Source organism: Cupressus sempervirens, chromosome 8 (assembly GCF_028749045.1).
Source record: "Cupressus sempervirens isolate cs-2001-9-10 chromosome 8, ASM2874904v1, whole genome shotgun sequence".
NCBI lineage: Eukaryota > Viridiplantae > Streptophyta > Pinopsida > Cupressales > Cupressaceae > Cupressus > Cupressus sempervirens.
Genome location: NC_143125.1, coordinates 736,005,171 through 736,018,680, shown reverse-complemented (window position 1 = coordinate 736,018,680; position 13,510 = coordinate 736,005,171).

The window sequence follows — 13,510 nt, the reverse complement described above, 5'->3', positions numbered from 1 at the left end:
CAAAGTGGAGGACAAACCATAACACATATATTTTGATCCAAAATAATGCAAATTCTCATAATATAATCATAATATTTACATCCAACATGTCTGACTATAAGGCCTTCTAGGTTATGACCAAGTACATAAGCAATTACAATAGTAATTCTACAATATCTCACAAGATCCAAACACTAGCTAGTCTAGATGTACAATCTGGTAGAAAACCCCAAGAAGAATCCAAAATTCTTCTTGCAAACCACCAAGAAACCTTCTTCTTTACCAAGTCGTTGTATTAGAACTGCTCAATTTTTCTTTCTTAGCTACTCCATCTATTCCATGTTGGATCCTATGTTAAACTCCATTCTCCATGCTAAATGAATAGTGACAAGACAAGTCCCTCTACTTATACCAATCCAAGCCACAAGTTGGCATAGCAACTTGGGTTAAATAAAACCTTACAGTAAATAAACTATCAAGCCACAAGTTACATTTGTCTTTTATTTATTCTTTAATTTTTTTACTATAAATTTTGTAACTTTATCTCTCCTCCATTTAAAATATAGTAAAAATTCTTCCTTTAGAAAAAAAATTAATTTTTTTTTACCTCCCCCATTATTTTCTAATACAACATTCTCCTACATTAGTATCTCTCTGCCCAAATTTTTTTTTTTTTAGATCATAAATACTTGATATCAAATGTTGTTACAAACCAAGGCTTTAATTTATCAATTTCAACCATGTTCTTACTTACTACAAGCATATAAACAACGTATAATACCACAATAATGAATAATCCATTCTCGACACTATTAAATTAAACACAATGGTCATAGCCATTTCTTACAAACTTTTGGCTACTATGAACAAATCAAAGTACTTGAACCATTAGCTAGGTGACTATTTCAAGCCATATAATGATTTCTTGATTTGGAAACAAAATTTCCTATTATGATCTTGCAAAAACCCTTTTGGTCATTATATATATTGTTGTAAATGTAAGAGAGCAACTAAGAGGGGAGGAGTGAATTAATTATCACAATAAAAAATCATTTTCCCTTAGATGTCAATACAAACTTCCACTGATCATACAATACTAACTATCTCAGTTAACTTTAAAATATTATTGATACTCAGTTAAAAAATTGTTGGTGTACATAAGTATTCACTATTTACACTTTACTTAAGTCTACTTAGGTCAATGCATTATTTTAATATTTATTAGTTTGAAACTTAAGAATTTGCATAATTTCATGAGTTGTCATGTTGACAACACAGAAGTAAGCAACTCTAATTCAGCACATGGTGTCTACTACATAATTTTGCATGCTACAGCTTTGTAGGCTTATGTTGTCATCATCACACTTATTCCGATGCTTAATGAAGAATAATCCACTTCTGGTGGACATGTGCTTGGTTGTAAGACTTATCAATATGTTGATTCCTTGAAATTCTAGAGGTCTTTATATATAGGCACTCCTAGTGTGTATGTACAAAATAGAACATTGAATGACAATATACCAATTTTAGATATTGTTACTCTGATCACACCTTATTGGTCTACTATTGTGCTTATGCTTGAGTTCCTTGATCTTGGGTGATTTTTCCCTAAGGAGAATTCTTACATAGTATCAAAGATATACCAAATTTTTACATAGTATCAAAGATATACCAAATTTTTACATAGTATTAGAGTAGATGGAATTTCTCTTCACATAGCCATTGGAGACCATTTTCTTACTTCACCTCTTAGAGGACCTCAACTTAGATCTAGAGTATTACAGTCATTGAGCGCATCTAGAGCCAAAGCAGACCTTGCTATTGCATCCAAAACATTGATTCAGTGAAATTTGACTATAAATTCACCTACCTTAGGCCATATTTGAATTTGAGGCAAAAACCATTTTTGCAAACTGGTACTCAAAGGCCCGATTTCCAAATTTGGTATGATCATTTTAGATCTTTGAATTTAATTTTCAAATCTACATATTTTATTTTAGTCTCCAAAATTTCTCTATATTATTTTTGAGATCTGCATATCTTTTTTAGAAAAGAATTGGTCATCAGGCTTGTAGAGGAGAGATTTTTTGTAGGTGAATATTGGAGCATGTTGGTACTAATAAGATATTGGAATCATATTTAGAAGGTCAAGAAACCCTCATGTCAACTTTTGTTTCACCAAAATTAGACATCTGAGGTGAAATCTAGAGTCAATTGATTTTTGGAGGTGCGATGGCAAAAATTTAGGAAAAATAATTGTAGAGGTGATTTTCAAACAATAAAATCTACCTCGTATGGATTTTGTTTTGCAAGATTTTTTTTTTTTTTTTTTGATTTGGTGTAGAATTTCATGATCTACACATTGGTACCCAAACTATGAAGTACCCAAATCATACATTGGGGGAGGGGGGTTTCAATTTTTTTTTACATTTTGTGGGGTACATCAATTAGTACTTCATGGATGAGGAAGATTTAATTATCTTGAAAACAAAAAACTATAAGTGGTGGAGTAAATTGGTTCTCACTTATCTTAGTCAGCATAATGCATTGCCATATGCGAAAGAACTTTCACACAATGGTGACACTGGTTCCATCATTTGTCATGCCCTTTTTCTGCATATGGATATGGAGGTTATGGATTCACTTGAAAACATGAAGTCAACTGATTTATATGATATTTAGATCTATCTTCATGAGATGTATGGAGATCCACACATTCCTCCATTCCCAAAAGATCTTTTACCTCCAGTTGTAGTTGCATCCTCTCTAGATGAGATCACACCTCCTAATGCCTTGTTGCTACTACTGATCTAGTTACTAGCATAGATGCTTTTGATTTAGAGCAACAAGATTTATCATGTCTTCCTACTTCAGCTTCATGAGACAACTTCCTTCCAAATATTATAGGTTTTTTCGTGGAGCCTCATATTGAAGATGTGGGAGACATCATCAATGATATTCTTCTTCTCTTGATTAAGGTGAATACTTCATCCATTACTAGAGTGATAGGTCTAGCATAGTAGGTTACACCTAGTCTTCTAGCTCTAACATTAGTGGATGACTTCTTGAAAAATATTTTAGGTTTGTTTATGGAGTCATAAATAGTAGATTTTAGAGACACGTTTGATGATCTACATCTTCTCTTTGATGAAGTAGAATCTTCGTCATTTGTATCAAGGGATCATTTTGACCCTCCTGTCCATTCTCTACATGATCAATCTTCATAGTTTGATGTGATTGTGGATCCTTATGTATAGCAATTGTAGGTGGTCTCTTTATCATTTGAGGAGATAGTTTGTTCTTTGGGACATGTTCTACATCCATCCTTGCTAGATCTACACTCATTCTTTTTAGCAACATTGGAAAAGGTGACTGTTAGTATCAACACAAGCACTATTGAGCAGGTTACATAGGCATCATTCATCTTCAAGATTCTTTCTACACATAGGGGAAGCATCTCACCTATATCTCTACCATTTATTCTTCCAAAAGGGAGGAACATTATTTAGTATTCATGGATTATCTTCTAAATTGGAGTAGCTATCACTAATTGACACTATATGTTTATGGGGGGGGGGGGGGGGGACTACCTTGTCTCCTTCTTTTTTGGGGGGACCTTTTCCACTTTTGGGATTGTGTTCTTCTCATACTTTTCTATTGTATATAGTTGATTTATGTTGTAATGGGGGGGTCTTGATTACTCCATCCACCCATGCATCTTGTTTTCTCATCTCTCTTTTTGTGGGAGGGTTTTTCCCATGAGGTTTTCCCTCTTTCTCCACTTTATGAGAGATTGCATTGCAATTTTTACTTGGGTACCTAACATGGCCTAGTAGTCCAGACCCATTATGCATTTCATCCCAGCTTTTGTAAGCTTAAGTGCATTCCCCTAAGTTGCACTTAAAGGGGGGTGTTGGTGTAAATAAGTATTCACTATTTACTTTATACTTAAATTTACTTAGGACAAAGCATTATTTTATTATTTATTAGTTTGATACTTAGGATTTTGTGTACTTTTATGAGTTGTCATGTTGACAACACATGAGTAAGCAACTCTAATTTAGCACATGGTGTCTATAGCACTGGAGTTTGCTTAATTAATTGAGTTGTCATGTAGAAAACACAATTATTCACAATCTTATTTTAGCACATGGTATCTACAACATAATTTTTCATTCATCATCACACTTACTTCTATGCCTAATGGAGGATAATCCACTTCTAGTGGACATGTTCTTAGTTGTAAGACTTATTAGTATGCTGATTCCTAGACATTCTAGAAGCATTCTAGAGGCCTTTATATATAGGCACTCCTAGTTTGTATGTATAGAACAAAAAAGTGAATGATAATAAATCAATTTTGGATATTTTTATTCTGAGCATACCTTTTTGGTCTACTATTGTTCTTGTGCTTGAGTTCCTTGATCTTGGGCAATTTTTCCCTAAGAAAAATTCTTACATGGTATCAGAATATACAAAATTCTTACAAAAAGTAATCTTGAGATTATTTATCTAATTAGTAACTTAGTTATAGAACCATAAAAAATTAAAAGAAAAGAACATGAACATAGATGGCACCAAGATTTAATGTGGAAACTCAAGTAGGGAAAAACCATCTTGCAACTAGTCACAATAATTCTCACTCTTCTAAAGTGAGTTAGGATCTAACCCTATTAAAGGTTATAAAACATACTATTTTGTATGACCCTATTAGAGGATTTAAATCACCCTATTAGGAGTGCCCCTATTAGAGGTCCTTAAACACTTCAATCTTGAAATGTCACTTTGTTAGAGGATTTAGATAATGGTTATTAAGTCAACTCTATTAAGAGATTTCTTTATTTCTACAATGACTAGAAAGCAACACTAATTTTTTCCTAATTGATGAAGTGACTTCCGTTGTTAATTAATATCTTTGTTCTAGCTTGATCAATTGATCCTTCTCAATTAGATGTTCTTTGCATCTTATCTTCCATACTTTCCTACTCTATCTTTCGCTTACATATGCATCTTATTTCATATTCCACTTCAATACATTTATCCTCACAACTTGACCTTTCTTATACATCATAATATTAGACAAGTCATTTGAGTACCCTTCCAAAACAATAATACACATCGAAATAGTTAGCCTGAATTAATAAAATATTTATCAATTACATTCTATTGTCACTCGGTCAATACTGGGAATGAACACTTGGTTAGCACTATGAATCCTTTGATGCTCAACCACTTGGTTAATACTAAAAGCCCTTTGGTGCCTGATCACTTGGTCAATACTACAAGCAAGATTCCCTTTGTTAATAGGCTACCATGTTAATGGTAAAATATATTCTTTATCTATCTGCATGGTTAATACTAAGATTTGTAAGGTTAATACTAAGATGTACAAGGTTAATACTAAAAAATATATGTTGCTCAGTTAATACTAAAATTTGTGTAATCATCAATGTGAAGAATTTCTTTTCAAAAAACTCCCTCTTTGGCATTAATGAAAATATAAAATGTCAACATAGACTGATAAAAGCATAAGCAATTAGATAATATTCTTAGTTTCATTTTGATCCTCATCTATACCAACTCCCTTTGAGATTCTATTTGGATTTTCCTCTGTTGCTTTCTTGAGAAGACTTTACTATGAATTTATAAGGTAAAGCCTTAGTAAATATATCTTCTATCTACTACTTAGTGATTGCATATTCTCACTAATTCCCTTAAAATATGATATTTGATTGTAATGTGTTTTGGCTTTGTGTGCATCACTAGATTTTTGGATATATTTATTGCACTTGTGTTATCATAATAGATAACCATTGGTTCCTTGATTTCTTTCTTCATTCCTAAAATCAACTATTTGATCTACATTATGCTATAACAATTGACTATTGTAGCAACATACTCTACATTTTCTATGGATTGAGAAATACAATTTTTTTCCTTCCTTGTCCAAGACACTAACCTCTTTCCAAGAAAGAATGCTCCTCCACTATTTTTTCTATCATTAATACTTATGACCCAATCTACATCAGTAAAGGTTCTCAAATTAGGATTTCCTCATTTCTTATACCATAAAGCATATTCTTTAATTCCTTTTAGGCATCTCAAAATTCTTTTTATAGCCATCATGTGATTTTATTTTGGATTAGCAGAAAATATTGCAACTATGCCCACTATTAATGCAATATTAGGTCTGGTGTGTACCATAGATTAAAGTTTCCCAATCATTGATCTATAAGTAGAAAAATTTGCCTCCTTTGAATCACCATACTTTAAGAGATTATGACCAATAGACAAAGGTGTTCCAAATTTCTTGGAATCTTCCATCTCAAATACTTTCAGTGTTTCTCTAATGTATTTTGATTGAATGATGTATATGCAATCCTTCATCTGATGAACTTGTAGACCCAAAAACAATTTAATATCTCCAAACATTGACATTTCAGATTCTTTCTTCAGTTCTTTAGAAAATGAATTCCATAACATCTCATGTCCTCCAAATATGATATCATCTACACATATTTTTGCAAGCAATATCTTTTCCTATGGTCCTTCTTTGATTATAAATTGTTATTATTATTTGTCTTCTCAAAACTAATTTTTATCATATATGCATTTAGTCTTTCATACCATGTTTTAAGAGCTTTATTAAATCCATATAAATCTTTGAGAAGTTTAGTTACCATATTTCTTTTTTCTAGATCAATGAAACCTCTAGGATTTTCAATGTACACTTCTTCTTCTAAGACTCCATTTAAGAAATTTGATTTAGCATCAATCTGATATAATTTGATTCCCTTTTGTACCACACATGTTAAAACTATTTTAACTCCTTCAAGCCTAGCAATAGTGGAAAATGTTTACCTATAATCAATAACTTCTTCTTGAGCATAATCTTTGCATACAAGTCTTTCCTTGTTTCTTGTTACTTCTCCTCTCTTATTCAACTTATTTCTAAATATCTAGTTTTTACCAATCACATTCTTATCCTTAGATATAGGTACAAGAGGTCAATGTTTATTTTGTTCTATTTTCTCAATTTCTTCATTCATTTCCTCTATTGAACCTTCATTTTCCAATGGATCTTTTATAGATATAGGCTCAAATTCTTTAGCAAAAGATATACCATTTAATTATTTCCTTATTAGTATGCCTTTTTTCACTCCTACAATTATTTGTTGAGGTGCATAATGCCTTTTGACATTTTTTGGAAGTCTTAGATATTTCTTTCTTGATACTAAACTTGGTTCTCCATGATATTGTATCTCCTACTCCTCAAAATAGTCTAACTATAACTTAGGTCCAACTAACTGTGACATAGGTTGTACTCCATATAACTTAGATTGCACTACTTGAGGCTGCAATGTAGTTAGAACTATTTGTGACTCAAATGCCTTTGTCTGTGACCTAGACTGAATTTTTAGAGAATTGCTAGGCATACTTGATTGTTGATTGGCTTCAACTCTATGATATAAATTCTTAGGTTCCTCCTCATAATTAACAAACTTTTTCTAGTTTTTAGACTCCTTACTACTTTGTTCTTCACTTCTTTAAGAAAACTCATCAATCTTCACATGTGCAATTTCAATTACTTTGTGAGTAGTAAGAATCAAACCTTTGTATGCCTTTCTTTTATTGGAGTACCCTACGAATATACCTTCATCACTTTTTGCACTAAGCTTTCCTCTCCTTACATCTTGCAGGATATAAAAATTTCTTCCAAATTCTCTCATATAAAAAATATTAGGCTTATACCCAAACCATAATTCATAAGCTATTTTGTTTGTACCTTTCTTTAGTTGAACTCGGTTCAATGTATGAACTATTGTGCTAATTGCTTCTTTCTAGTATTTGGGAGAAAGATTATTCTTTGTCAATAGTGTCCTTACACATTCCATGATAGATATGTTCCTTCTTTATGTTATTCCATTTCTCTTAGGAGTTCTAGGTGTTGATAGTTGTGTTTTGATTCCCATTTCATTGCAAACTCATTTAATTCATTTGAGATAAATTATCTTCCTCTATCTAATTCTTGATATTTCATATTATTTCTTGTTTCTTTATCAACTCTATCCCAATACAATTTGAACTTTTGAAAAGAATCAAAATTATCCTTTAAAAATATTACAATCATCATCCTAGAATAATCATCAACAAATAGAATGAAATATATATCTCCATAGTAGCTTTCCATAGATTGTGACCCACAAAGAATTGTATGAACTAGTTCAAAAAATTCTTCAAAATTGTTCATGATATACTTTTGAAACTTATTTTTCTCATCTTTCCAATTTGACATTATTTGCACATACCCATCTCAGGTTTCTTTAGATAAGGTATGCCTCTTAATCTTTTATTTTTTCTTATGGTAAGTAGGTTATCAAAATGAAGATGACACATCCTCTTATGCCATAAACAATTTTCCTCTATCTGATCTAAAAAGATATGTACTTTTAGTGAGATGTAAGTAAAGAAAATTATGTTTTTTTTTCATTACTAGTTCCAACTAGGTTTCCTTTTCAATCCAATAGTTTATCCTTTCCATTAATAAATTCTAGTTTGTATCCTATATTGTTTAGCCAGGTTACACTAAGTAGATTATGTCTTAATCCTTTAACGTAGTAGGTATTAAAAGATTTTATTCCCTTGGTTAATTCTACAATTCCATTTCATTTTATATAACATGATTCATTGTTTCCAAATCTAAAACTTTTACCATCATACTATTCTAAATGTTCAAACTTATTTTTTTCATGAGTCATCTAATGAGAACAACCAATATTTCTTATGCATGTATGATTTTTTCTAACATGAGAGATAAGTGCCACCTTTTCATTTTCCTCATAGTTAGATTTATTCTTAGTAGCAATATAAACCACTTCATCTTCATCATTATCACTATTAGAATCTTTTGTAACGTAATATGATTCCCTACCTTCATTTTTGTATCCTTGTAGCTTTTGAAGTATTTCTTTCCTTGAAACCTTTTGAAACTTTAATCATCTTTATCTTCTTTATTTGGACATCTTATGGCTATATGACCAACCTCTTTACATGAGAAATAGATCAATAGGAGTTTTCCTCTGAGTTTTTCTTTCCCTTTTGATATTGTTTTTCCAAGTAGGGCTTAAATTACTTCAAGGTGTTCATCTAAATAATCTTCTTCATCACTATCAACTTGTTTGCCTTCTGACTTCCCTCCTTCTATAGTAATTTTCATTTAGATTTGAATACAGATTCAAGATTTTTACAAGGAGAAAAATTATCAAACTTTTCCAACTCAAAACTAGTCATTCTTCCCACAACTACATCCAAGGCTATATCATATTTTTGATTTCATCTTGTCTCTTTAATTTTTGAAATTATAATTGCATAAGAAGGAAGAAGTGTTCTTAGTACCTTGCTAACTATATTTCATCATCAATTTCCTTCCTACAACTCTAATTACCCTCTTACTTTCTTTGATTTTTTCGTTGTATTGGACAATGTTAACTTTCTTTCATTTTTATTTGATCAAAGCTTCCTCTCAAGATTTATTCTTTGGATTTTTGCACATTTTTATCACTTCCATAGAAACTGTACAAATTTGCCCACATATCAAAGCTTTGACTTCAGAAAATTTAGAATAGTTTAGAGAGGAATCTATATCAATCATCATTTTATTGTGATGTTTTGCCTTGTTTCTCTACTCCATAGCCATAGGTGTAGGTGATGACACATATCTATTCTTTAGGTAGAACAAAAAATCATCACTAATGCTTAATAAATGTAGCTTGAATAATTCTTACCATGTTCAAAAGTTATCTCTATTGAGCTTCAAAACATCTCTTTTGTAAGACATGTTGATCTTTAGCTTAGTTCGTTAAAAACTTTCTTGGAAGCACCAAATGTTGGAAATGTAAGAGAGTAACAAAGATGGGAGGGTTGAATTAGTTATCACAAAAAAAAAAAAAAAAAAATCATTTTCCATTAAATGTCAATACAAACTTCCACTGATTATATAATATTGACTTGCTTGCTTAACATTAGAATATTACTAATACTTGGTTATCAAAGTAATCTTAAGATGATTTATCTCTTTAGTAACTTAGTTGTAGAACCATGAAGCATAAAAAAATAACATGAACATAGATGACACCAAGATTTAATATGGAAACCCAAGTAGGGAAAAACCACATTCCAACTAGTCATGAGAATTTTCACCCTTACGAAGTGAGCCCTATTAGGAGCCAACCTTGTTAAACATTACAAAACATACTATTAAATATGACACTGTTAGAGGATTTAAATTATCTTGTTATGAGTTGACTTGTTAGATATCTTTAAACACTTAAATCTTGAAATGTCACCTTGCTAGAGGATTTTAAAAATTATTGTTAACTCAACTCTATTAAGAGATTTCATTACTACTATAATTATTAGAAAGAAAGAATAGTTTTACTTGAATGATGAAGCAACTTCCTTTTTAGATTCAAATATTTATTTTGGCTTGACATTTAGATTCTTCATGATCAGATTTTCTTTGTAGCATATCCTTCAAAGTTACCTTCTCTAAATTTTGCTTACATATCCATCTTATTTCATATTCCACTTCAATAAACTTATCCTCACAACTTAACCCTTCTTTTATATAATAAGATTATACAAGTTGTCTTGAATACCCTTCCAAAACAATAATAAACATCCAAATAGTTTCCCTTAATAAATAAAATATTTACCAATTACATTATGTTGTCACTTAGTCTAGACTAGGACCAAACAATCAATTAACATAGCTACAAATTCTTTGATTCCTAACCACTCAGTCAATGTTGAAAGCCCTTTGATTCCCATTCACTCAGTCAATACTACAGGAAGGATTCCTTTCAATAACCGATTACTCAATTAATACGAAACAATCATCTTGAAGCAAATTCCTGGTCAACACTAAGGTTTCCAAGCTTAATACTAAAAAATTCTTCACTTCTTGGTTAATACTAAGATGTACAAGGTTAAACTGTAAACTCTACATTACCTAGTTAATAGTGACATTTGTGTAAGAATCAATGACAATACACAATTGAATAATTTATTCCAAAATATATATATCCTCATCCAAATCTCCATGTCGAAATTTCATTTTAATGTCTACTTTCTTTAACTCAAGATTAAGTAATGCAAATTATGCTAATACAATCTGAACATAAATATCTTAACAACTAGTGAAAATACCTCATGAAAATCAATACCTTCTTTTTGAGAATATCATTTTGTTATCAATCTTGCCTTGCACCTTTCAATTTTATCATCAACACCCTTCTTTAGTTTGTATAGCTACTTGCAACGAATAACCTTTCTACCCTTTGAAAGTTCTATTAACTCCCATGTCTTATTCTTGTCTAAGGCATCCATTTCTTCTTTCATTTCTATTTTCCATTTAGCATCACCCATTGCTTCATGTTAATGACTTGCTTCCCCATCATTAGAAATCAAAGAAACTAATGAAATGAAACCTTCATAACTTTTAGGAGGATTCTTGACTCACGTAGATATCCTCAGAGATGGTTGTTATATTTCCACAGTTTCTTGTATATTTTCTAAATTGAACCTTCTTGTTCAGAGAGGTCTTCATGCTCCTTTTATTTTGTAGAAGGATGAGTTTCCAATTTAACTTGTAGATATTGTTGTACTTGTTCATATTCCAAAATATTTTCTACAAAATTTGATATTTGTTAGAGAGGATTGATCAAATACTACATCTTCTCTAATAATGATTATGTGGGTAGTAGGATCTCACAATATATATCCATTATCTCTATCACCATAGCCACATTGGAGCATTTCTTGGATTTGGGGTCTAACTTAGAATGTTGATTGTTAGCAACAAGACCATAAGCATGGCAACAAAATATTTTCATATTTGAAAAATCACATGAATGAATTATCCATACTTGTTTAGGAATATTTCAATCTACTGCAATTGATGGTGACTGGTTTACCAAATAGCATGTTGTGTTAACTTCTTCTATCCATAACTCTTGCTGCAATTTGACATTATTGAGCATGCTTTTTCCTCCCTCTAGAAGAGTCCTGTTCATGCATTCAACAACAATTTTTTTTTGAGGAGTACAAATTTTGGATTTATGCCTCATGATCCCAAATTCCTTACAATAACTATCAAACTCTAAATATGTGAACTCACATCCATTATCTATTCTCTAATACTTAATTTCTCTATTTGTACACTTTTCAACAAAAAATCTAAATTGGTTGAATACACCAAATACATCATCTTTATTTTTAATACTAAGAAACCAAACATTTCTTGAGTAGTCATCTATAAATGTCACAAAATATGATGTTCCTCCAAAAGAAACTACAAGGGATGGACCCAAAACATATGAATGGATGTAGTTTAGAATACCTTTTCTTGTATCACTCCATATTTAAACTTCTATCTAAATTCCTTTCCAAAGATATAATGCTTGACAAAATTCAAATTCAAAGATTTTTAAGATTGGAAGAAACTTATGATTTACTAGTACCTTTATCCCTTTATCACTCGTCTGACCCTATCATTGATTCCATAAACAAGTAGGTTCATCAGTTTCCTTTGATACCACTATTTCATGAATTACATATGTACTAACTTTCAACCTATAAATGTTTCCGACCACTTTAGCCTTCATCAGCACTAAAATTTCCTTAGACACTTTGAAAACTCCACCTTGATAGGAGAAAGTATAACCACAAGAATCTAATACACGCAAGGGAATTCAATTCCTTTTTAGTTCTAGTACATGTCTTACACATGTTAATGTCTTTACAATACCATGAATCATCTTGATTTCAATACTCCAAATCCCAATAGTCTTACAAGAAGCATTATTTTTTGTTAAACCATAACCTCCATTGATAAGTGGGTAAGAAGAAAATCAATTCCTATGTGGAAATATGTGATCAGAAGCACCCAAATCTAAAATGTACATTCATCTTAGTTTTGTAAAACATTAATAATTGAGAACACCTCACCAACCATACCTAAATTTTCCTCAGTTACACACGCTTACATTTACATTTCACCATTCTCTTCTTTTATTTTCCAACAATTTTTCTTGAGATTCCCTTCTTTATTTCAAGACCTACGTTTTACCTTACTCTTTTTGTGTCTTTATTTGGATCTAGATTTATCTCTCAAACCTTCCCCTTTTTCTTTGGAATAACCTTTAGCCACCATACTTCTAGTGTGGAGGTTTCTATATTACACTTCTTTCACACCTCTTCAAACAACAAATCTTCCACAATAGAATCAAATTCAATGTAGTTAGTTCTACAAAAACTAATAGAAGTAACTAAGTTATTCCAGGATTTAGGCAAAGAACATAACAGTGTAACTACTTCATCTTAATCTTAGATGATTACATTGATACTACCAAACTAATAGATCAGAGTATTTAAAAATATTTGAATGATCAACAATTTTTATAATTTTGTTCATTCATAGGCTATACACTTGGCTCTTCAAGTAGATTTGATGTATCATGGAATTTATCAT